This window comes from Falco biarmicus, chromosome 11, assembly GCF_023638135.1.
Source record: "Falco biarmicus isolate bFalBia1 chromosome 11, bFalBia1.pri, whole genome shotgun sequence".
NCBI classification, from domain to species: domain Eukaryota; kingdom Metazoa; phylum Chordata; class Aves; order Falconiformes; family Falconidae; genus Falco; species Falco biarmicus.
The window spans coordinates 1,631,718-1,658,327 of NC_079298.1; the positions used below are offsets into that span (position 1 = coordinate 1,631,718).

A 26,610-nucleotide genomic window follows, 5' to 3' on the forward strand; every position below is an offset into this window, starting at 1 on the left:
GCTGTCCTGCACCAGCAAGGACCAGCAACGGAGGGGATATTCCGAAGAGCTGCCGGTGGGACAGAACTTCGGCAGCTGCGCGAGGCCCTGGACCGCGGCAAGGACATCGACGTAGGAAGCCAGCCTGCGCTGCTGCTGGCCGTCATCTTGAAGGTGAGCACTTCTGACGTGCAGCTGGAGGAGCTCCTGGCTGGCCTGCAGCGTTCAAAGGCTCACCTGCAGCCCTTGGCATTGCAGGACTTCCTGCGAAGCATCCCCACCAAGCTCCTCGTCGTCGACCTCTACGAGGACTGGATGGCAGCCATGGAGAGGGCCAGCAAGCAGGCCAAGGTGGAGGAGCTGAAAGCGTAAGTGTGGGCAGCAGCCTGCCTGGTGAGCAGGGACCGGGAGAGTTCTGGGACCTGCCTGCAAAGGCACGGGCTCCTCAGAAAGCTGTCTTTTCGGGCAGCTGCAAAGCTGTGCAACACGGCCGCTGGCTCCCACCCACCTGGGGCCAGCTGCAGGGACGGCTGTGGGCACCCTCTGCTTCATCAGCCTTGTCTTCCTCTTCCCTCAGGGTGGCCGACAAGTTGCCTGCGGCCAACCTCCTCCTCCTGAAGCGGCTGATGGCCCTGCTGCAGCACATCGGCCACAACGCAGCCACCAGCAGAATGAGCTGCAGCAACCTGGCCATCTGCATCGGGCCCAACCTGCTGAGCCCACCCAACGAGGACCTGCTCCCGCTGCAGGCCATGCTGGCGGTGACCGAGAAGGTACGCCCTACCCAGCAGCCAGTGCTGCCTTCCCGGCCCATCGGAGCTTGGCTGTTGCGAGGTCCCTGGCTGCCTCCTCCCTTGGGCCAGTGCTGGTGGGCTGGGTGCCTGGAAGAGCAACCCCCAGCCGCAGCCGCCTGCGCAGGCGAAGGGTCAGCAGTGGGAAAGGCTGCTTGACACGTCTGCAGGCACCTGGCTTGAGACCAAGGCTTTGATGTCTGCAGGTGAACGTGCTGGTGGAGTTCCTCATTGAAAACTGCGGGGACATCTTTGGGGAGGAGGTGGCCGGCCTCTCCCCTCCATCAGCCGAGGAGGTGCCAGCACCCATGGACAGGGACACAGGTAGGAGGCGGGACTGAGGCTTGTCACAGACACTGGGGCTTGGGATGCCAGAAACCTCAACGCTGACCAGACAAGTGGTGTAGGGCTCGGCTGGGCTTTGCTTAGGTGTTCTTGACTTCCAAGAAGTCGCGCTGCTGCACGTGCTTTTGCTTTCCAGAGCTGCGGTGCGAAGAGCAAAGTGGCCCTGCAGGCACAGCAGAGACCCAGCGTCCGGCAAAAGCCTTTCTGGATGCAGACGCCTCTCTGCTGGGCATCGACAGCGGAGATGGGGGAGACACAGGGGCAGGGCCCAAAGCGGCAGAGGTACGGCAGCTCCACAGACGCTGGGGCAACATGTCTCAAGTGGGACAGTAATTTCCCAGGAGGCCAAGCAGCCGCTGGGCCTCCTCCTGGCAGCCGCTCTCTTGTGCCTTTGGGGTCCCTCCTCTCCCCCCAGAGTGGTGCGTGTTAAGGAAAACTGGAAAGGCTGTTTCTGGAATGCACTTCATTAAGTGTGATCTGCTTCATCAAACAAAACATAGCTACAAAATACCCACAAAAGGACAGAAAGGAGTAGCTGCCACCTTGAGAGGGCTTTTGCTCAAATCCTACTCCGTCGCAGCTTCATCAAGTCTAGGCTGCGTTGGCTGGACTGTGCAAAATGTGCACGATGCAAACCAGCATCTCCTCTGTAGAGCTCATACAGCAATTTGGCAGTCAGGCCCTCACTACCCCAGGCTGTCACTTGCCACCCGTTACCTCCCAAGTTTCTGGTTTAGGCACCTCCAGATTTGCCTCCAGGCACCCCCGAGGGCACGGCAGAGTCCCTGGCACGCCTGCCACAACTGACCAGCCTGCCCCAGGAAACCAGGTAGGAAGAGCTCCCCTTGCCTGACCTGAGAGCTCGCTGCAGGGGCTTGGGGCTTTCCCCATCTCATCACGCTGTGGGATGGAAAGGTTTGCAGGCTCCCACCAGGAGAAGGAAAAGTCAAGGAAAAGGAAGAGAAAAGAAGCCTGGGCAGAGGAGAGGGACAGCCAAGCACAAATAAAAAGGAGAAGAGAGGAAGTGATTTTGTGGACCCAAACCTGAGAAAATGCAGGAAGCTGCAGCACGTCAGGAAGGCCAGGTGCGTACCACGCGCTGCTGCCCATCTTTCCCAGCCCTGAACACGGCCCTAAGTCAGCCCAGCTGGCTGGCAAGGGCCGGCGAGGGCTGGTGCTGAGCAGGGTTTGGGATGAGCCCCACGGCAGCTCCCCGGGGGCTCCCCATCGAGCCCTGCTGCGCGGCACAGGGGCACTGTCAGCATCCCTGCGCACGCACAGCTCCCTAAGGACATCACCCCTGGGGAGAAGGCACCGGAGCTGGCCTCGAGTGGAGGCCAGCAAGAGCTGTCCCTTCTGGGCCATGAGGAATTCCTCGGAAACAGCGTCCCCCAAAGAGGGGGGAACCAAATCCTGCCTCTTCCTGCCTCTGGGGGCTTATCAGAGCTTTCTGACTCTGTCGTTGCAGGTGCCGACTGATTTTCACCGGCTGAACAGCTGTGACTCCTGGGCCCCTGCAGCTGCTGTTGACAATAAAAGAATCTTTTCCCTCTCCTGACTGTGTCTGCCATAGGGTCTTGTGGAGTGGGGAGCGCTTGTGCTGGGGTGGACCCTCGGGGAGGAGATTGGGATGGTCCCTTGCCCCAGCACCCTTTCCAGCGGGCATCGGGGCTGAGCTGAGGGGCTTTAGGAGGAAAAGCAAAGCACAGAGCCACACAGGAGGGGGGGGTTGGAAGGGACCCGTGGAGGTCCTCTGGGCCAAGCCCTCTGCTCCAGCACGCTCGCCTCGAGCAGGTTGCTGAGAACTGTGTGCCCTTGGCCTTTGAAGATCCCCAAGGACAGAGACTGCACAACCTCCTTGGGCAACCTCTGCCAGCATTTGACCGCCCTGGGGGGAAAAATTTGCCATTTCTATCTCTCCTTTCACTGTACCACATTCCAGAACAGCCACGACATGACAAGCTCCCTACAGCTCTGGCAAAACCAAACTGGGTGGAAATCAGAAACTGGTACTGCTGTATAAGCAGCACAGCCTTTAAACCCAAACCAAGGGTTTAATTCTAAAGGTCAGCTGTTGGAGCACCATGAGGCTCTGGTGGGACAGCTCTGGAAAGAGTTAAGCCTACGCATCTTCAAAAGTTCTGCTCACCTTGGAAGAGGCCACATATGCAGGGCTAGCGCTGCCCGTACCCTGGAAGGTTAATTTAACCCTAATTTCTAAATAGCACTGCAGATACCATTTGAAGGGCACAGCACTGTCTGCCTCTGTCTCACTAGGAGCAAACACTGACCCGCTGGCTAATTATTCAGCTGCTTTGGGGGGCGGGGGTGGGGGTGGTGGTGGTGTTAATTTGCAGTAGATTTAAAAACCACCCTCTTGCCAATTCAAGTCTGCTCCGACTTCAGTGAGAGCAGCTGGGGAGAACTGCAGTCAATGCTGACATGCTCTTCAAAGCCTTCACTGCCCCCAGCCTGCACGGTTTGCTCAGAGAGCAACAGAATTGCCCGTCAGCCAGAACAAGGAACAGAATCACTAAAGCAGCATCCCCTCATCGGCACTGTTTTTAAGTTTATCTCCTCCGTGTTTTGCTGTCTCTCCATATGGCCGTTTTGTTAATAAAGGCAGTGTCGCCAAAGGCTTGAGGTAATAAACAATTAAATTAGTAAATGAAAAAAATTGTGTGCTAGAGGGGAGAAGCCAGTATGGGAATGGGAACTGCGTGTTCTGCCCTTGCTTACACCACACCTGACCAAGAGCCTTTATACATTGCCTGAAAAATCAGTTATCTGCAGTGAATCCCAGTGACAAGACAAATAGTTACAGCTTTTTTTCTTTTTTTAAAAAACAAACAAAACTTGGTCTCTTCTGCAAGGTCAGCTCCAGTTGAATGTGACAGCAGCGCATCCCTGGGAACGCCGAAGGGGATCTGCACTGAGCCACCAGGCACCCTCCTGAAGACGAAGCAGCTGGCTGTACGACCGCTGCTGGAAACCAGGCAGCAGCGAGCTTCACCTGGAGCACAGGGCTCTGGATCAGGGAGGTCAGGGACCAGGCTGAAGGAGACAGGACCCCGCATTACGACTGTCATGAGAAGAGGAAATCCCAAGGAAGGTCTTCTGCCTCCTCCCTCGTTACAAGGCGCTGGGAAACCATTTGCGCCCTGTGGCAGCACATAACAGACCCAGCACGGGGGTTATGCAGGCAGAAAAAAGCTGCCACTGATTAAGAAACCTTACACCCTAGGCCTGTCTCTTCTTTCCTGATCACAGAGACGTGACATGCAGCTGCCTTCTGTGATGCCAAGAGATGTCAGCCTTAGCAGCCACATAAAACATCTCCGAGAAGACAGCATGACAAAGAACAAGTAGGAAATGACCTAAGAATGGTGCTTTTTCCTTTCTGCAGGGAGAGCAAACACTTCCATCAGTCCATAACAAGCCTTTGGCACTTGTCAATACGGCAAAAATCAGGCACTTAGGGAGGCAGGAAAAGAAGATGACAATGGAGCAAGGAGGAGAAACAGCCACTTTTGTCAGCAGGTTACATCAGCCCCCAGCTAAGCTGCAACAGCTCCTTCATGTTGACTCATTCCTCCAGTCTTTTTTTACCCAAGACAGACACAAATCCTCCCCTTGCTGGATCCAGAGGATTCCCTAACACGCTGGGCTGCCTGGCAGCTGGGAAAGCAATCTGACAGGGAAAAGCACACCCGACAGACACAGGATTTGACAGTGTGAGCACAGGACGACACACTGGTCCCAAGGGTCGCAGATCTGCAGACAGCCTGGCAAGCAGGGATAAGCCAACCGAGGACGCAGGTATGCAGTCCCTACACCCCTCTTCCAACCCAAAAAGCCCCGTCTCAACACACAGATTTGGCGGGTTTTTACTTATTTTCTTCTGGTGGCAGAGATACTCCCTCCCTGCTGCTCCCTGCAACTGAGAATAGAACAGACACAACTCACCCAGCAGAGAGGAGAGGGGTACAGGGAAGCTGGTGCCTGAGGGGGACTGCAAGGAATTCCTGAAGTCACTATCCCAAAGTGAAGTTCACCACAAATCATGCTGGCTTGCTCAGGTAATGATCTTGTCTCCCACAACGCCAGCAGCAAGCTTGCCTTAACAGGAAGAGCAATTATCACTCGAGGGTTAAGAGTACCACCGGGGTGGCAGCACGGCCACCTGCATTACAGCATTTTCCTTTTCTGTTTCAAACAAGACACCAGCCTTTCGTTTGCCCTGTTGCCGCCCCTTAAATTAACCTCATTCAGTTTGTCAGGCTGTCCGTCAGTCTGCATAACATTCCCGATGCAACGCTCCTGTGAAAATTTCAGTCGATAACTCGCCCTTTCAATTGGGGACCATGATCTCTGAGCCTCACAGCCACCGTTTGCAGATTGGCCAACAAATGGGAGACAGGGAAATGACGGCTCACCACCCTGCAGCAACCTCCAAGCAGGAATCAGAGCAGCGGCTTTGGCGCTTTAGAGGACACAAGGCTTGGGTTCAGGGACACGGGGGAATGAAGGATGCCCGTGTCACCCATCAGCTGGGCTAAGGCACAGCGCAGCCTGCTCCGCTCTCAGGTGGACACGTGCACGTCACCCTGACACCCGACTGCATCTCAGGCTTTATCTCCACAATTATTCAGTCCCCTCTGCTTCCCGTCAAGGAGCTGCCAGGCAGCGTAAGGCAGCCAAGGGCAAAACTTCAACTGGGGCAGCAAAAGAGCGGCAGAGCAGGCAGCTGCTGAGGGCCAGGGCGCAGCTCGGGCACATCTCGCCCACGCCCGCGCTGCTCCCATCAGGCAGCCTCAGCAGCACCGTGCCCGGAGTCTGTCTGAAGAGCCTTTGGTGAAGCGGCTGATGGAGCAGGTTCCCAGGACCTGCCTCCTGGCACGTCTCCATGAGAGCAGCAGCTGCCCTGAAAAGCAGAGATGCTCACCATGGGGGAACTCAGCCCCGTGGAGTCAGCAGGGGGGATCATCACACACACAGAGTCACAGAGCGGCTGGGGCTGGCGAGACCTCTGGAGATCATCTGGTCCAAGCCACTGCTCAAGCAGAGCCCGTCTTTATTGCAGGGAAAGAAACCGTCCCTGAGCCGCCTCGTATTACTGCTCTAGTGACTGATCAGCCCCAGGACTGGCAGAGATGGCGGTGAAGCACGACAGGCTTTATTGCCCAGTCCCATGGGTTAGGGCCCTGAGGCAACGGAGGGGCAGATGTACCCTGCAAGCCCCCCGGCTACACCGCGAGCTGCCCGGGGAGGAGGGAGGCATTGCACCGGGGCAGCAGGACCCGAACAGCTCTGCGGGTCACTGCCTGCGACAGGCATGCAAACCCATCATTTCAACACCAGTACCAGCCATCCCTGGTGGCTTGCTCTCGCCACAGGTGGAAAGCGGGTTTTCATGGTGGATTCAAAGAAAGCTGCCCTGGGAATCCCTCCCCCACTTGGAGGTTACTGTTGTCCCCCAAACAGCTGGAAAAGCAGCAAGGAGGAAATTTGCCCCCCTCCCCCTTGGCCCAGGAGGCTGAGCCTGGCCTCTCGCACGCTGCCTGATGCTTTACCCGCAGACCCAACCAAGCCCACAGAGCCAGGCCTGGGTGAACCAGCTCCACAAATCCAGCCCACCTAGCGTGGAGCAGAACAAACCTCCTCCCAACCCTGTTTTTAAGCCCCTCACAGATCCCACCTCCAGTGAGCGGCACATCCCACCCAGCGTCCGCACAGGAGCCCTCCCTGGCTGCACCAGCCCTGCCCCCCCCTGCCAGGGCAGCGACCCAACCGCCTCCTGCCACCTGCCACGCAGCTTGTCAGCTGCAGCCTCCATCAGTTCAACGGCCTTTCCCTGCGGCTGGCCTCCGGAGATGCCCTGCAACGCGACGGAGCCCACACGCTCTGTAGCTACACAACCCTTACCGTTATATTTTTGTGCAACACCACAGCTGGTTGGGCCCCCAGCAGGTGTGAAACTCACCTCACCACAGGCAGGCTGAGGACAAACTTCACGCCCCAGACTCTGTCACAAACAGCAGTCTGACACAAAGCAAACGCAGACCTAATGGGGAAAGCGTCGGGAAATCCATGCCCGTCCAGGAGCAAAGGGCCACAGGGGCCTCTTGATCTCAGAGCTCCAAAGACACGACTCTCCGTTAAATACCGTCCAGAAAACAGAGGGAAAACTTGTAAAGATGATCCAGACTCATTTCTGCACAAACATCTATGCAAGCTGTCTATTTTACTGAGGGGTGCCCCAGCTAAAACTGCCCCCAGAGCCAGGCTCCTCTCGCTGCGTTGGGACGGAATATCTTGCTTTCTCTCCGAGACAGCAATATGGGAACGTTGCATGTAAAAATCAGGCCACAGGCTGCTACAGACCAGTCAATTTTCATTGGGAAATAGTCCCACAGATACTTACCATCTCTACACAGAAGGAAGCAGGGATGACAGCCTGATTGGAGAGGTGGAGAGTTTTGGACGCATCTTGTAGAACTTCAATACTGCTGGAATTTATCTCACTCAGATGCACGTAGACAACCCGTTCTTCTCCAATGCTCACTAAACAGGTATTCTGCTCCAGGAAGCAGGTAGGAAAGAAAAAAGAAAAGCAGGGGAAGTTAAAAAATATGAGACAGCTCTAAGTGTCCTCCTCGACTGGGCGATAAGTACGGCTGTTGGAAGTTTTCAGTGTTGCAAGGCTGAAACAGAAGGCCTGGGGCAAGTGCAGGCTCGGGAGTGACCCCATCTGAAAGCCACAAGCTCCCGTTCTCAGGGGACAGAGAAACCCTGGGTCCCACGCTCTCCTTTCCAGACCTCCTCCACAGTTAGCTCTCCTTTCTCTGCCTTGTGCCTGCTCCCGCTCCTTCTGCCGCTCAGCCTTGCCCCAAACCTCCCTGACCGCTGCTGCTGCACAGCGACACTTGGACAGTTACTTCTCTGACATTCCCAAAAATGCACCTCTGAAAACCAGCACAAGCCAGAAGCGAAGCAGGCTCTTCAGAGCAGAGATCGTGCAAGTTATGGCCTCTGATGTGTGCTTATGTGTATTCCTGGTATGGCATGAATAACAGGCATTAATTATTCATGACATCATTCAAGTGGTGTTTTTTCTCTTGACAGTCAGAACCAAAAGCTTTCTCCTTGCAGAACTGGCACAGACTACTGGAGGAGGAACACAGATCCCTTTGCTAAACCACCTTCCCACATCATTAAAAACAACGAGAATTTGTGCACTCTTGCGGTGGATTTCACTGGTTCCAAACACCTCAACACTTCAACAGGATCTGAATGCATAGAACTCCCAACACTGACCAGACGCCGTAGGATTCACTGGAGGGCACAGAGTACGATTTAACCGAAAAAGAAACCAGCTTCCACGATGTAAAACCTTTAATGATGTCTGGCTCAAGGAAGTGGTATTGACCGCTGTCAGAATCACCAGCCCAACTCAGCCAGAAGCAGCAGCATCCAGAAATGCTCATCCCTTGGCAGGGCACTGCTGCGTGCAACTAAGAGCCAAAAACCTCACCTACCAAGGCTGGGGCCTCCAAAATAAGGAACTGAAGCCATGCACGATGATGCATGTCTGGGCGATGCTGCCCAAAGCTCCCGGGAAGGAGGAGCTGCAGGGAAGAGCTGCGCCTCGCCAGCCAGCTCAGCTTCCCGGTGACAGCGGGACAGCAGCAGCAAAGGCAGGGCAGAGCCCTTTGGGGATGAGCGGAACAACATCTGGAGGATGCCCAGGAGAGCTGCCTTCTGTCAGCCTGTGTACTAACACCACGCATCCTCACCACCAAGGAGAGGGCTTCAAAAACCCCAACCCCTTCATCTACAGGGTTCTAAAAGGGACAAGGAAAATGCCATGCAACAGCGTTACAGGCAACATGGCACAGGGAAAGGCAGCAACAAGCGATGGCAGCTCTGCCACCAGTAACGCCAGCGCTGGGATTTACCAGCTCCTTCATGCAGATGACACACGCCAGACTGGAGCTGGCACGCGTTCACCTGCAAACAAAATACCCGACAACGGAGCTGTGGAGGGACTCTGCACAACCTGGATGAAAGATCTGTACCACGTTCTGCCTGAAACGGTGGTAAAGACCAGGCATCGACACTGGGCACCCCAGCCTAAGGCAAGAACGAGCTTTGAAGTTCTACTGGAACACACTGCAGCGATTCCCAAGGTCAGACTTGCAGCCGTACGGGTAGGATCTGCCACCAGCGCAGGACACGTAACAAGACAGCCAGCTCTTCTGCCAGCCCAGAAAGCTTTGGGTGCGTCAGCTACCAGGGAACTACTGGAACTGCACTGCAACCAGAAGACAGACCTATAGAAAATGCAACGCATCTAGTCCTTTCTTTAGGCACAGCTACGCTTCTCCAGCTGAAATGCTCGCCCTTTGGGCAAAACATTGACACGTTCACGTCCAAACAGAAAAGATTAAGGTAAGGTCAACTTTCAATTTATAAATTGTTAGCCCAAGCGTAAAAGCTTTTCAAGGTACCTGTAGTTCAAAATCCAGCTGACATTTAAACAACTGGTTATTCCAGTGGGGAGAAACCCTCCTCTTTCGGGGAAGCATGCCTTCTGTTTGCAAGCAACTGTTTTGTCAAACGTGAGACTTCCCTGCAAAGCCTGCATTGCCTGGCCTTGCTGTTGACTGGTTTACATGCACATCCCCAGCAGCCAGGGTTGAGATGACCAGTGGCATCCAAGGGATTTGGCATCATCGTTTCAATTCGGTTTATAAAAAGTTTATATCCCTGCAATTGTTTTCAAAATGTCAGCCTTCCTTTCTGTTACAGAAAGCTTCACGTTCTCGGGAATCCTCTGATATCCCCTTCCGTGCTCAGAGAGAGGACAAGACATTTTAAAACAGCTGCTTCAAAAGTTAGTATCCTTTTAAATTAAAGTTTAATTAACTAAATTTGTTCTCGATTTCAGCCAGTGGAAGCCAGGACACCAGATACAACGTTCTCTTGCCTACACTTTGTTGTTGCTGCTGTATATGCCTGAATGCAAATGTCCTGTAGGAGCCTTTAGTCCAGGAATGCTTTGCCTCACCCCTTTTCAAGCTTGGTAGGGAAAAAAAAAGAAAAGAAAAAAAAGCTTGTGCTCCAGATGCAAGCAGTGTGGAGTCTCATGCGTCTTTGGCTGGGGCTTTTGGCAAAGAGATATGATGGATATTTCTCAGGCGGGATGGACCTGACTTTCAGGAAAGCTTAAATCCAGCTTTACAGAAATCATCATTTCAGCACGGTCTCTTACACCGCTCTTGCTTTAGTGGTATTCAGCGATGTCCCCGTGCGCTCCCGAACAAGAGTTCTAATGAAGCAGCGGTTGCTGCTCATCTCGTAACGCAGGAGAGCGAGAGACCCAGGAATTGCTCTGGGTTTCAGACTGGGCTTGTTATCCCGCCTCACACGTCCGTAATTAAACACCATCTCAGACACTTAGATTTCCACCTAAGAGGACACCACCCTTCTCTAGGCATTAGCTGCTACTTATGCCATGAATCCCTTCTTTCCGTGTCCGCACCAGCCACGTATTGTCACGTTCTCCTTTTCCCTGGCAGAACCCCTGTACACTTTATGCCCAACAAGATGAGTCACACAAAGGCACGCATCTCGCCTAGCACTCACCAGCGGGGATCTTTCATTCCCAAACACTGAGACACTAGCCACAGTGTCCTGCCTTCCTATCGCCTGGGCTTCCAGCGTCAACGGGATCTCCACCGAGCTGTGAGGCTGGATAATCCCACACGGCACAGGGCTGGAGTACCACACAGCAGCATCCTCCTTGTGCTCCTATAAGGGACAGAATCAAAGACAACTTCAGAGTGACCTCTGAGGAAACTCCAAGCTTCTTAACATCCACCACAACGGCAATTCACCCACATTTTTAAAAATCCCTAGGAGAAAGCAGAAAGGCACAACACAAGGAGCAAGATTTGTATGGGCCTAATTAGCATCCTCACAGGGTCCAAAAGCTGCTGCACTCGCAAACGCCCACTCCGGTGCTGGCGGCCTCCTTGCAGCAGCTTTTCACAACCCTCCAAGTTCTCCTGCATGAAAGCACCCCAAAGACTAGAACCGAAACTGCTTTCTGAAGAGTTCAAACCGCTCCTGAAGTTCATATTCAGGTAGCTTCCCGTTCTCTCCAAAACTTTAGGTTTGAATATAAAACAGCAAGGTCTTATCCAAACCCCGTTTTTTTCCTAACAAACCCCTCGATAACGACGTTTGAGGGCAGGAGGCGAACACGACGCCAAGCCTGAGGAAGGACTCCACAGCAGCCTGGAAGATCGCTGTCGTTCACAAGGGTCAGCATCCACTCGCAAGGGAACTTCAGAAAGCACCGTCCAAATGTCAGAACAGGGCTGAGCACGGGCAGTGGAGGAACGACACATCCGGGTGAAGAGATGACCAAAGGGAATTAGAGACACTGAGAGAATGTAGAAGTTGTTTACTCCCCAAACAGCATGAAACAGACACAAGGCATTTGTCTCTGCCAGATAGACATTTCCTACCTCTACGGCAATCGATCACCTCTAACTTCTTCTTACTCAACAGACTCTTGTAAAGGAGGGGCAGCCCCAGACTCCCGTGGCAGAGGCTGCCCAGTGCCCTGCCCCAGTGCTCTCTCATCAAGCTTTGCCCCTCCCTTGCCCCAGGAGGCCGGCAAGGACCCTCCCACAGTCCCAGCAAGGCACGAGCTCTGCGGGAGCCTTCCCGCTGAGGACCAGCGCTCCCCAAAGCTCAAGGAAAACAAGACTCCCGCATCTCAGTAAAAGCAACTCCCTCCTCTCCCGTACCGCTCTCGCCCTGCCTGAAACCTCAGCCGCTTGCCCCCGCGATGGAGGGCACCAGCACCGCCTGCCTCTCGCAGTGGGTGACCAGCCTCTCCCAGCTCCTGCAGCTGCCTGGGTCCTCCACACACCAGCCCACACACTGACTCTTCCCATTCCCACTCGTTTTACAAAATTGCAGCCCAGGCACCCAGTGGGTGACTCTGCCGGGGAGAGGGAACAGCACCAGCAACTGCGTCCCTCTCGTCATTAAACTGGCACCCGCTGCGGCGCAACGGCATTGAACGACGCTGCAGCTTTTGGCTTAAGTCTGGGAACGTTCATGCTCAAGAGAACCAGAGAAACCTGAGCTCACCTGCCACACCAAGGACTAGTTTCCCCTCACCACTCCTGCCGTAAGCCCCTTTCCCATTTGCACACGCCTTCACTAACTGAGCCAGACCCCAGCTTTCAGCAGGCTGCTCGCCGCCTTCCAAACAAATGCTGCATTTTGGGCCAACCCAGCACAAGCCCACCGCTTGCAGGGAGAAGCAGGGGCAGTCCTTTGGAGATTCATTACTCCTCACGTCCCAGACAACAGGCCAATAGTGAATATAATCACTGCTCCCTTAAAAATAAAATAAACCAAAAAAAAAAAGACAGAGGCATGGCCCTGAGCACTGAGCACAGGTGCCTCTCAACATGGGCTGCTTTCAAAGCACGGCTGTGCTCACAGCGAGCTGGGCAGAACTAGCTCGTTAAGCAACATTTCTCATTTGGAGCTGAAGCCAGGACACCCCACGCCAGGCAGCGTGCTGGGCATGGGTACGCGGGGAAAGGTGGCCAGCTGCAAGGAAAGCGCCGGTACCTGGCTGTGAGAGGCACGCCAACACCTCCTGGCCAACACCATCCACGCCCACCACCAGCGCCAGCTCGTATCGCCCCACCGTGTTGGAACACAGGGTGACCTGGTAGAGGAGAAGAGCGTCAGATACTTAATCACTGCCAGAAGCCATCAGCCACGCGTGGTGTCCTCTGGCTCTCACCCACGGTCAGGAAAGGGAGCGATATTTTGCCTTAGTTCTCCTGCTGGTCCACGTGTAGACCACTGTCTTTCCGAGTAACAAAACTCTTCTGGCGATATCCGATTTATTAAGTACGCCTTGCATACCAGGGCATATGTAAGCTAAATTAAAGCACAATTCATGTTCTACTTGCCACTGGGACCAATTTTTACTCTCGACTACAACAGCATAAATCCAGAGGAAATCTGTTGACTTTCACAGAATGAGTCCAGCTTTACAGTGGGAAGCCGAGGGCAAAACGTGGCCCAGCAGCAGCTGTGCAGCTCATGGCTGCTGGAGCTTTTCCAGTCCTCGCTGCAGTGGATGCAACCATTCTGCTCCACACGAGAGGAAAGATAAGGCCGGGAAGAATAGCAAACTGCTTTATGCAATGACATCTTTCTTTTAACAGTCACCTTCTGTCCCCATCCTTCCTCGGCCCACTTTAAATCAAATTGCTCTAAGCAGCTCAGACACACACGCATGGCTTCTGTGCTTCACCGTAGGGTACATGACCCTTGGCTTACAACTTTGGAAACAAAACGGTGCTCCGCCCCAGAGTACCCCAGCTCACAAAAACCTAACACGAACACCGATCTCTTACTTGCGTTATGCCCAAAGCCAGCAGCACTACAGCCCTCCTGCGCACCAGTGAAGCTTCAGCTCCACCTGCTGAAGCACGTATGGCCGGGCTCGTGCCATACCTGGATACCCAGGGCTCCTTGGGAGCGGATGGTCCCCTTGCAGGGCATTATGGTGAATTCAGTTGGCTTGATGTGATGTTGGGCTCCCTTTCTCCAGGACGGGCAAGTGTTGTCTGATATCTGAGCAAAACTGGTGACGCTGCGCTGTCCTGAGCCTTCGCCAGGGATGCGAAGGTTGAAAGTCATGGGAACCAAGGAGGTGTTAGTGAGGCGACACGGCAGGGTGCGAGGAAAGCCTGGGAAGGTGAGACAAATATCAGTCAAGTCCCCGGTTATCCCGTGATTCCTGGTGTGACTCTCCTGTTAGGATAGACCGGTGCTTGTTGTTTATCTCTTTTCAGTGTGAATGAGAGGTAATGGAGAAGCTCAGGGAGGAGTGAGTTGTGACTGAAGTTGCTTTTTCCATGGATGGCACAGCTTGCTTCCTTGGCAATGGGCAGTGCCGTTGGTGCTGAAGAGCTGTCTCTACCTGTGAGGAGCTCTCTCACCTGCCCCCAAACCAGCCCCAACTCTTTCTCACTGATCAGTGTGCACCCAGACAGAGCATTTATTCTGAAAATTCAGTCTGTAAAATCCCCCATTAACTCCATGAACATTCCCCCAGTTTTCAATATATGAAAGTAGGGCATTGTCATGTAAGGAAAAGAAAGGATGAGACCGGGCACTACAACATGATGCATTGCACTCTAATGCAGTTTCTCTAGGCAGGACCCTTAAGGCATCTCCTGTTTCTGGGCAACCAGACTGAGCACATGACAACTCGGCCCACCTCACTGCAGGCAAACCTGATGCTTCCTTAGAAATGAGCAGGAACTGTGTCTCACCTTACCTAACAAACGGGGACATCACATCCACACTGCCTTTGATTACTGCCCACAAAGCCTGACATCACTCCAGCTCTGACACTTGCTTTCCACAACGGAAAACCAGTGGTACAACCACACTGGGTGAGGGGGTGGCTGTTCTGCAGAGGCAGGACACCAGCCCGCAGCTTGGTCTGGAGCGGACACCAGCTCTGCCAGAAGACACCTCCCATGCCCTGCTTACCAAGTGCTATTTGAATAAAGACAGGGAGGAAAACCACCTGCAGACACAGCAGATAGTTTCTCTGTGCCCAGCAGCAGTGACCATTGCCCACCGCCAGCAATTACTCCGGCAGGGAGGCGGGGGTGGGGCACAGAAAGGACATGCACCGACTGACCCACTGCACAGCCCCAAATGGGACCGAAGTCACCAGATGCAGACAACAGCCAGCAGCACAGTGACAAGAAGCAAAAATACAATAGCTGCCTTCAGCTGAAAAGGCCTTGTTAATGAAATCAGATTAAAGTAGGATGAACCTCCTATTACACAACCGCATTTCTGCCGGTGCGTTTCTTGTGGGTCTATTTATTCAAAAGGAAGCAGAGAAGTGGCCGAGTGGTGATGCAGGGAGAGGGGGAAGTGGCTCGGGGAAAGTATTGAGATTTCCTAGAAAGTCCACGAACCGCATGAAACCACAGAGGCATCCTGGGCACAGAATGATCATGGCCCTTCAATCAATCCCCAATTGATTTCACATGTAAACTTTAGATCATCTCAGTACAAAGCCTTTTCTCTGAGACTCGAGATGGAGAATCAGAATCTGCATTTCAGTGGAGATGCTCTGGGTGCTCAGCCACCGGCTCCGTCAGTGGAGCAGTGCTTCGGCTGGGGAAGGAGAAGGAGCCCACATCTCTGGAGACATCACTGCCCAAACCAATGCCGAGCTACTGCCTGGGCTTATTACCGGGCAGGTGATAACGAGGAGCCCTCACAGCACAAATTAACAGCTCACACTAAAGGTCAAGTGGGTAAGTGGTGTCCTCGCCTTGCAACAGGAACGTTCACCCTGAGCAGCCACAGGCTAGCGTGTGGCTCCAACTCCCTTCTCCTGCAGCCCCATCCCCTGGGCCCTTCTGGGACAAGGGCTTTCACCATCATTCTGCCGCCAAGGATTGGGAGGTTGGGGCTGAGCAGGCTCTGAGGGCACCAGGAAAATCCTGACTTTCTATTCCTTTGGTCCTGTTTGATCTCACGGCAGCAAAATACCACCTGAGCAAGCGGCAGCCCTGGTTCTAACACCCTGAAGGCTGCTGTGGAGGAACACAAGTGACAGACGCTCCCAAAGCGCTTCATTTCAGTAAGGCACAGACCTCCCCACCAGCGGTCCAAGCCCAGGGCACACTCACCAAAGGAGACGTCGCCGAATGGAGGGAAGGTACATGGAAAGGGAAAGTCGGTCCGATGACACAGCCCCTGTAAGGACAAAGGCAGAGGAGGAACTGGCTTGGTTAAAAAGAACTGCAAAGTGTTCGGCTTTCGTTACCACCGGGACGGATAGAAGCTGGTCTCAGCAGCACGGTGGGTTTCAAATCAACCCGTCACCCCTGCGCTCGGCACAGCATCCCTGTGCACAGGGGCAGCCAAAGCAATGTGGTCAGCAGGTGGCAGCTGCTGAGGTGGCTCAGGGCACCAGGGCAGGCAGGGTACACCCCCAGGTTGCTGCTGGCCCAGTGAAGGACCCTGAACAAGTGATGGCTCTGTGCCTCAGTTTCCCCATCTGTCGTGTGACGGGCAGAGCTGTCCATGCAGAAGCAGGTTCATTGTAACTAGCCCTCTCAGCCACAGGTTCCCTGCTTTGGTATCTCTTTGCTGGAACTGGCCTTTCCACGGGCTAGATGGACATCTTCCTCAGACCCTATTCCACACTACCATTATGCGTGCAGGATTTTGAGGCACGAATCCACAGGAGCCCCAGACATCTACTGAGAAACGCAGCACAAGTTCTACACAGTGGATGGCGGAATCTTGGAGGAAAGTATCAGCTTGTCACCAGTGCACCGGCTGACACATCCAAGAGCAAGACTATTTGCACCACCAAACATGAGTGTCCTGAAGCCACCACACCAGCCCGCCCATCCCTAAATTCAGAGAGGTTCCAAACTCCCAAACTCACCAACATCCACTGAAATCAGCACTTGAAGCTGCACAACATTCATTAATTTCATGGTTGATGCCAATCAATGCCAGCTCTGCCTCTTGGTGAAAAAAACAAATACAGATCAAGGAGCACAGTGACCCGTGCCTCCTAGTTTTATTCACAGGACTGCCACCGGGTCTCTCGTACACATGAACAGACCCCAGCCTCCCGCAGGAGGGACCTGCACTCACCCGTGGTGTCCCAGTTCCAGCATCCCTTTCTAAAGAGCAAAAGAACAAGCGTTCAGGACCTCGTCAGGTCTGTTTCCAAGCAAAGAGTGATCACCTATGGTTTGGGCATCTTCTGACTGCACGATCAAAAAGCACTCAAAATCTGACTTTCAGGAGTTTCAATCCCATGCTAATTCTCGATTCCTGGAGCTGAATCCGTTCCTGAGAACAAGTTAGGTAGCAAATCCCTTCTGGCAATGAGGTTCCCTCTCCAAGGACCTCACGTAATCAGACTTAACCTGCCAAGCCCCAGCATCCTACTCTGGATGGAGCAAAGGGAGCAGACATGCTTTCCGTAATAGCACTTGCCAAAAGACAACAGAAAACTGCCTCCAAACCAGCCACAACTGGGTCTCACACTGGGAAACTGCCAAGGGTGAGCCTTGCAGCGAGGGGGGAAATAACTGCCGTTTCTGCTGAGCACACAGGAGCTGTGCTCAAGGAAGTCAGACCTGAAGGACTGCCCAGAGGGCTCGGCCAAGCAGCCAGCCCAGAGCCCTGTGCGCTACAGCCGGTAACAGCGCAGCTTGCAAGAGAACGGGGGAAGAGGGCAGTCTTTATGGCAACAGCCACATCTTCCAATAGTGCTTCTGAAGGGAGATCGGGGTCCTCGCAGAGCAGGAAGGAGCACAAGGTAGGAGAGGAACCACCTGCACTCCCACCGCTGTTCCTTCCTCTGCAGCCCCATGTCCCACCAGCCAGCTCATCTCCACTCAAAAGAACTGGGAGTTTTTCCCTCCCTGGAGAACTAAATCCAGTGCACAACCCCCCCTGAAGAGGGAGGCTCGGCTTGCCCCGGTGGGTGGGCATCTCAAAAGCATTTGAAACAAACAGCTTGAGTTGTGGGGCTGGAGAATGAGAGATAAGGGCTGGACAGGGGTCCTTGGAACAAAGGCAAGACAGAAAGCAAGGAGGCAGATGCCATCTCGAGGAGAGGAGTCTGCAGTGGGAATTACTGTGGAGGCACCCCCCAGGCTCCTGTAACCCTCCTCACCTGACGGTCAAGGTCACGGGCTCAGGGGACCCATCCACACTGAACCGGAATCCTTCTGTGAACTGCCCCAGGGCGGTGGAACTGAAGGAGATCTGGATGACTTGGAGGACATCTGGTAAAACGATGCCCTCCTGGGGGAGAAAGGAGAAGCAGGAGCCCAGAGCGGTCGCCGGAAGGACCAACTTGGAGGGGGCATCAATGACTCCTTTGTTAAACAGGATCACCTGCAGCAGCAAGAAAGCAAAATGGAAATACATGAGGAATCTTCTTTCCTTACAGAAGGCTGATTTGTTTTCTAATTAAACTTCTACAAAAGGCAGAAGATGCTGCGTGCTGCTGCTTGGCTGAAGCCAAAGAAAACACAACAGGACAGTTTCTGCCTTTGGGTTTTTGCATGCAAAAAACCCCAGTGATAACTTCACATAAACAGAGTCACTCTGGGTTTATTCCACTGACACAGAGCAGTCCGCTTGGACTTGCAGGGCTGAGGATGTGCTCAGCATCACCAAGGCGATGCAGACCTGCCCCAAAGAGCAGCAAAGGGCGGTCGCAGCATTACAGCGAATCGTCACCTAACTGCTCCCGCTCCAGATGAGCCCAGTCCTGCCAAGGGCAAAACACATTCAGCTCCCGTTACAGCCAGCAAGTTTACTGGATGTAGAAAATACCTTGGGACAGCCCCATAACCAGCTTCAGCAGCACTCCCCGACTCTGCTAGGGTACGTCAGTGAGGCGCATTTTGTTCTTTTCTTTGATCTGAGAGTCTCTTTGTCTTTGCTCAACCAGACATGTCAAGAAAGGATGAGAGTGAGGGGCATAGCAGCTCCACCTGCTCTAAAGAATCTCTTTCATAAATATTCACAGCCATCATCTACTAATTTACCATTATTTACTGTTCCAACAAGCTACACAATCCTGCAGCATTTGCTGAGATTCAGCAAGAAATGCCCACACCTGCCTGTGAGTATCAGCACACTGGTGGTCACCAAACCTACCCAAAGCAAAGCTCTACAGTTTCCGAAGGCTGCAGGTGAAATCCGGCCATTTCTGTGGACTTATCTACCTGCTTGGCAGTTATTTTCCCTAAGTTTTGTCCTCGCAAAACCTGTCAGAAAAACTGAGACAGAAGCAGAGGTACAGCCCTTATTTTTTTAATTTTGCAGCTGCTGTTGAAAACATTCCTGTATTCAAATTCTGCACTGGTAACTTGGAAACTACTCATATGTTTTACACCTTAATTACAAATTGCACTTAGGGATCCTACACTGAAGTTTACCTCCAGTCTGGCTACTTAATACAGCACTTGGAGTACCATCTACTTATTCACATTTTCTCCAGTAATGAAACCAACACATTGATATATATAGAATCAATAAAGAATCAGCATTAAAAAATGCATACATACAGTGCACAATATTTTGGCAAGAAAACACCTTAACGTGTCCTTCCCTGCAACAGTCAAGCTTTTGAAAGTGTCTGGCACCATGTACTGCCTCATTTTCTACCGCCTCCAGTTGCTGTATCTTGGGGGTTTTTTTGGTTGTTTTTTTTTGAGAAAACTTGCCACCATCGGCGGGGGGAGGCAAATACCCAGAAAGCTCCTTTGCTTCATTTCCAGAACTGCCCTGCTCTGTTCATAGAGCCAGAGGGGCACCAGGTCTGAAGGGTGGCAGGAGGCTGCTCAGCAGGGACAGCGCTCCCGGTGCCTGCGCGGGCAGCTCTGCACGGGGAGGCTGCCCGGCTTCCCTCCGGCGCCAGGATCCAGCAAGTTGCGCTTCACTGAAAGGTGTTTGCAACGGACTCGAGTCGGAACACAACACCTTTGCTCCAGCTGCTTTTTAACCGCCAGGGTACCAGGGCGCAGTGCATCTAGGGCTGAAACAAAAGCCTCTGGATCCTGACCTTTTTGACCCGGTGTTGCTTTCATGTGTCAAGGGCTGGATTTTCTGCATGAAGCCTCCCAGCTGGTCTCAAAGGGAGGTTGCCAAAACGCAGGGATCGGGGCTTTGTGGACAACATACACACCTTTCAGACCCCATCAAAACTATCCAGATTCTGCAAAAACTCCCACATTTAACTTACATCAAATAATGCGTGCACATAACTGCCTGTGTTGCCAGAAATCCAGCAGGTGCACAAAGCTCACTGCTGCCCCAGGGGCCATCAGGATCCACCCCAACCCCAGCAAGCCCCACTGCTCACCTCGTAGCTGGGGGCTGATGCAACAAAAACCTTCCCGATGTCCAGCTGGTCAAAGCTGAAGCGCAGCTGGGGCCCTATGCCGCTCCCTTTGATGCGCAGGGGCAGCCTGGTCTCACGGCCTGGGGAGAGGTTGCCATGTCAGTACAGAATTCCTTCGGTTCGCCTGGATTTTCCAGGCAGCCTCAGAGCCAGTCCCCGACTCCGGGCTGGGTGGCACCAGCACTAGATGCTCCGCGAGAAGATACGGGACCCTTCTCTTCCCTCAGCACATCAACTTTGCGGCTGGTTTCTAACTTCTGACGGAGCCCTTGGGCTGGTTTGTAACTTAGCGATCAGTTTGCACCCTCAGAAAGTGATGCTGCGTATAAAACATGATTTCTGAATTCCTTCCCATGCACTTAAACGAGCTTTGAAATCCATTCAGAGAAGGCACAAAGCTCACAAAACAGAGCCGGAGAGAAAAATCTGCTGTCTGTATCGCTGCAATCGGAGACGACCGCACGGGAGCTGAGAAGTATGAGCCCAAGCAAGGCAGAGCAGCCTGCTGACAGCGATACCCCAGCAGCCTGCTGACAGCGACACGCGCACCCGAGCGCTGCCTCAAGCAGGCAGAGCATCTCAGCCACCACCTGCGCCTAACGCAGGGCTCCGTACCGGGGTGCTCCAGGGCTCACCGCCTGCAGCAGCGCCTTGTTAAGACGGGGCTTTACGGTCTCCAGAGAGCAGCACTCACCTGTTCCCACCATCAAACCAAGAGCTCAGCTTTGTAAAGACGCCCCACCTGAAGCATACTGAGCAGTTACGGAAAACCAGCCTCCTCGCTACTGAAACCAGATAAGCTCTAAGTGTACTGCTAACACACATATCCCTTGCTGCAAAGGCAACTGAGACCACAAGGCTTACAGCTGAACTCCAGGATGCTGAGTTTCTTCCTTAAGTCTGCTAAGATGGCATAGTGCAGGATCTTTCAGTCTGAAGCCTTTCTTGAACCACTGGAGCAGCCTAAAGTGCCTGAATTCTAGCTCAGGTTTTGGCTTAGGTCCCCCTGCTGTTATAGATTTGCTAATAAGTTAAGATTGATTGACTTTATTTGATTGATTATTTTGATTTTATAAAATCAATCATGTAATAGAAATATAAGAGGATAAGAAAATATATTTTAATGAAACTTATAGTTATAGTAAAAAGCTGCTATAAAAACCCCTCTGTACAGCCCCGTACCAAGGCCGGAGGAATTGGTCAGAATCACCTAGTAGGAATGTTTAGAACTTAGATAACAGACTTAAGATTTGAGATGATTGTTTATATGTAACCTAGGAGGATGTACTAAAATGTCAAAATGAGAATTTATGTGAACTGGGAAGAGTCGAGTGAAGCAACCCATAGTTGCCGGCCAAGAAACAGTTACCTCAAGTGGCAGGTAATTCCGGCAGGGGGAGATCGAGACCACCGACTCACATACCACCTACCCAAATCGTACCCCAGACCCATTTCCGGACCTTTCTAACCTTTACTGCGCAGAATCGGGTACGAGAGGAGAGTATGTTAATGATTTATGGGAAATCTTACGATTATGCATGGATATTTAATGAATATGTATGAATGAGTTCTATATAAGGTGTATGATTTTGAACCATGGTGTGCGTCAATCGTGAGGGGACTCGCTCACGCACCCGGCCGTCCATAAAGAAATGTCTGCTTATCTACATCACATTGGTGTCGATAAGTTCTTCATTCCGAGATTTCGGTAACAGTTTTGGCGACCCAGATGGGACCTCGCTGAAGGAGACCGGAGGAGTCGGGGACCTGATCGGTTCCAGCCGGCACCGAGGATTTCTCGGGGATACCCATCGATCCCCGATCCGTAAGGCTCTTCACGACGTTCCCTGGATTTTGGTAAGACACTTCTTCTTGTAATTGTAGTAAGTGGGTAGGAGTCCCACTATAATAAGTGTATGGTAAGGAGTGGGTTGGAGACCCACCAGTGGGTTTGAGTCTCACTGAGTAAGTCTGCCTGTCAGACGCGGTGAGAGCTGCGCAGGGTTGGACTATAAGGATCCTTGTGGAAGAGGAAGCCTAGGCGCCTGCCCGTAAGACATAAGCGAAAGCTATTGCAGGGTTGGACGAAAGTGGAAACAAGAGAACCTGCATGCTCTAGTGTTCTCTAAGGTGGTGCCTCTAACAAGAAGTTAGGAGGGGTTTTTCTTCTGATACAGAATTGTTTATTGTGTCTGTGTATCGAGAAGAAAATTAAGAAGTGTATAATATTGTGTTTTATGTCTTTGTTTAAAGTAACAATTGTGGAAAAGTGTGAGTGTGGCTGTAAGGGTGAGACGTGCAATTAAGCACGAAAGCGAGTGTGGAGCGTGGATCCGCGGATCGGGGAGACAGAGTTGAATAATTGTGTATTGTACTGTGAGTGATTATACCATGGCAACTAAGTTAACTCGGTTGTTTAAAAGTAAAAGCATGCGTAATCTTGCTGTAAATGATAAAATCCCGAAAAATTCTCCATTGGGATGTTCATTGGCACATTGGGGAGATTTATATGAGGATTTGCCAAAAAGCCAGATGATTGAGTATTGTAATAATTGGTGGCCTCTGTATACATTGGAAAATCAGGAAAAGTGGCCCATAAATGGAACACTGAATTATAATACTATTCTGCAGTTAATGTTATACTGTAAAAGGGAAGGGAAATGGAGTGAAATGCCATATGTGGATTTGTTCTTTTACCTGAGACAGAGAAAAGACTGGCAGGATGAATGCAAGTTAACTGATGGAGATAATTTTGTGATGGCTGTAACTGCTGATAACAAGAAAGTAAAAAGGTGTTGCTCAACTTGTGAGATCGGGAAAGGTTGTTTAAAGAAAAAGATTGTCACTGAGAGTGATGATGGACCAGAATTAGATATATCCCCTCTTAGGAGAGAAAGGAATCAGGGTCGAGAATCTAGGGCACGAGAACAGGCGATTGAACCGGATAGCAGTGGAACAGGAGATGTGGAAGAGAGATTATCGGAGATTGTAATTCATACTCCTGTTTCACGGAGAACTCGGCAACAGACACAGACTATAGCTCCCCTGCGACAGGGAGTTGGTAGTGATGGACCGGTCTATGTGAAAGTACCTTTTACAGCTATGGATTTGATGACTTGGAAGCAGGCAGCAGGAAATTATAGAGAAGATCCTGAAAAAGTGGGCAAGGTGGCAGATACTATAACTAGAACACAGAATCCAGACTGGAATGATTTACAGGTGATCCTGGATAATGTGTTAGATGATACAGAGAAGCAAACGGTATCAAAAGCTGGTAAAGCTCAGGCAGAGTTGGATGTGATGAGTGGAATTACAGGTGGAACAATAGAACAGAATTTTCCATCTGGGGATCCGCAGTGGGATCCAAATAATGTAACACATAGAGAAAGACTGAGACGGTATCAGAAATGGGTTTTATATGGGATTAGACATGCCATGCCTAAATCTCTGAATTGGTCTAAATTATATGAAGTAAGACAAGATAAAAATGAATCTCCCTCAGCATTTTTGGAACGATTAAAGGAAGCTGCCAGAAAATATACTGAATTGAGAGTGGAAACAGGGGCAGCACAAATGCAACTGGCTTTGATTTTTATGGGGCAATTGGCACCAGATATAAGGAAAAAACTTCTGGAGGGAGAGAATTCAAGGAGTTTGAATACAATGCTGGAAGTTGCATGGAGAGTATATAACAACAGGGAAAGAGAAGAAAGAAAATCAAGGAGAACAGATTTATTGGCAGTAATGACAGGAACGGTAGACAGAGGAAGGGGCAGAGGAAGAGGACGAGGATTTAATGGGAGGGGAGGTTGTATGCACTGTGGCCATCGGAAATTTAATACCCCCTTAGGAGTAAATCAGTGTGCTTTGTGTAGAGAGGAAGGACATTGGAAAAAGGATTGCCCTAGAAACAAGAGTGTTTCTCACGACCTTGCCAAGATAATGATTTTAGACGACTGAAGGGGACCGGAGGGGAACCCAGCTGAACCTCTGGTTAAAATTTAGCTGGGAGATAAAGAAGTTAAATTTTTAGTAGATACAGGAGCGACATTTTCGGTATTAAATACATGTAAAGGAAAAATAGGAACAAAACCAGCCAATATAATAGGAGCAACAGGGAAAGAAGAAAACCAGGCCATTCCTACAACACCTAGATTTGAAATTTGGAAATAAGATAATTACACATGAATTTTTCTATGTACCAGAATGTCCGATACCCTTGTTAGGAAGAGATTTGTTGTCTAAATTAAATGCACAAATTGTTTTTGATGAAGGAGAACTTTTCTTGAAAATACCTGAGTCAAAAACGGGAGAAATCTTGATGATACAAGAAAGAGTAAAGGAACAAGAAATTCCACCGGAGGTGGATTTGGCAGTGATCCCTACTGTATGGGAAACAGATATTCCTGGTAAATCGAAACTAGCAGAGCCTGTTAAAATAGATTTGAAGGAAGGCGCAGGAACAGTGAGAATTAAACAATATCCAATCAAATCAGAAGTGAGACAGGAATTGAAGAAATTGAGTGATAAATTTTTGGAGTATAACATTTTGGAAGAATGTGAATCTGAGTATAAGACTCCTATTTTACCAGTCAGAAAACCCTCGGGTGAATATAGGCTGGTACAAGGTTTGAGAGCAGTAAATCAACTAGTTAAGGACATTTATCCTGTAGTAGCAAATCCTTACACACTGTTAACAGCATTAAGGGACACTTATCAACGGTTTACAGTGCTTGATTTAAAAGATGCTTTCTTTTGTATACCTTTGGAAAAAGAAAGCAGAAAACTGTTTGCTTTTGAATGGGAAAATCCTCAAACCGGGCGAAAGATGCAGTTGACATGGACTAGATTACCCCAAGGATTTAAAAACAGTCCAACTATCTTTGGAAATCAATTAGCAAAGGAACTTGAAATGTGGAAACAGGATAAATCAAGAGCTGGGCATTTACTTTTACAATATGTGGATGACATATTGATTGCTACAGAAGAAAGACTTACCTGTATACAGGTGACTATCGACCTCTTGAATTTCCTGGGACTAAATGGATACAAAGTGTCCAGGAAGAAAGCCCAGACAGCCTGCCAGACTGTGATATATCTGGGCTTTGAGATTTCAGAAGGACAACGACAATTAGGAAAAGATCGCAAAGAAGCTATTTGTGGTATACCTGAGCCGAGAAATATTCATGAACTCAGAGCATTTTTGGGAATGACTGGGTGGTGTCGCCTTTGGATCATGAACTATGGGCTAATAGCTAAACCGCTGTACGAGGCCCAAAAGAACTCTCCCTTTGCATGGGGCCCACAACAACAAAAGGCTTTTGTAGAGTTGAAACGTGCCTTAGTGTCTGCACCTGCTTTGGGACTGCCGGATCTAACCAAAGATTTCCAGTTGTTTGTTCATGAAAGGCAACACCTTGCACCGGGCGTGTTAACCCCGAGGATAGGAAGCTGGAAACGACCAGTCGGATATTTCTCTAAACAACTGGACACAGTGAGTAGAGGGTGGCCAAACTGCCTTCGAGCAGTGGCAGCAACAGTGATGCTCATACAAGAAGCTCGGAAATTGACTTTGGGAAGAACAATAACAGTCTATGTCCCACACATGGTGATAACTGTCCTAGAACAGAAGGGGGGACACTGGCTGTCTCCCAGCCGAATGATGAAGTACCAGGTGGTACTGACTGAACAGGATGATGGGATTCTAAAGACAACTAACCTGGTAAATCCTGCAGTGTTTTTAAGTTCCATACAGGAAGAAGGACGACTGGAACATGATTGCTTGGCTGCCATCGAGTATGTTTATTCCAGTCCTGAGGATCTGAAGGATGTACCACTGGAGCAACCAGACTGGGAATTGTATACTGATGGAAGCAGCTTCATGGAACAAGGAGTCCGATACGCTGGATATGCGGTAACAACAGAGACCACAGTTATAGAAGCAGGAGCATTGGTGAGTACCACATCAGCCCAAAAGGCGGAACTCATCGCTTTAATTCGAGCCTTAGAACTAAGCAAAGAGAGTAAATATTTGGACTGATTCAAAATATGCCTTTGGGGTAGTGCATGTCCATGGAGCTTTGTGGAAAGAGAGGGGGTTATTGTCCTCTCAAGGATCAAACATTAAGCATCAAAAAGAAATTTTATGATTATTGCAAGCAGTTCAAAAGCCAGATCAAGTAGCAATCATGCACTGTAAGGCACACCAGATTGGGAATACAAAAATAATAGCTGGGAATAATTTAGCTGATAGAACAGCAAAAAAAAAAAAAAGGTAGCAAAGAAACAAGCATCGCAAATGGCAATAATTCCTTCTAAAACAGTAACCCTTCCTAGGGAAAACCCAAGATACTCAGAGGAAGATGACAAATTGAGTCCGTTATTAAATGCTAAGAAAAACTTAGCGGGATGGTGGGTAACCCCTAATGGACAGGTAGTAATTCCACCTCTTCTGATGAGAGAGATAAT

The 26,610-nt window shown here is 51.0% G+C and overlaps 1 pseudogene; it reads right to left on the reverse strand.

Moving 5' to 3' along the window:
• Positions 1-5,783: 5,783 nt before the first annotated feature.
• The window catches only part of LOC130157027 (hydrocephalus-inducing protein homolog), a 69,181-nt pseudogene continuing 48,354 nt past the window's right edge, over positions 5,784-26,610 (reverse strand).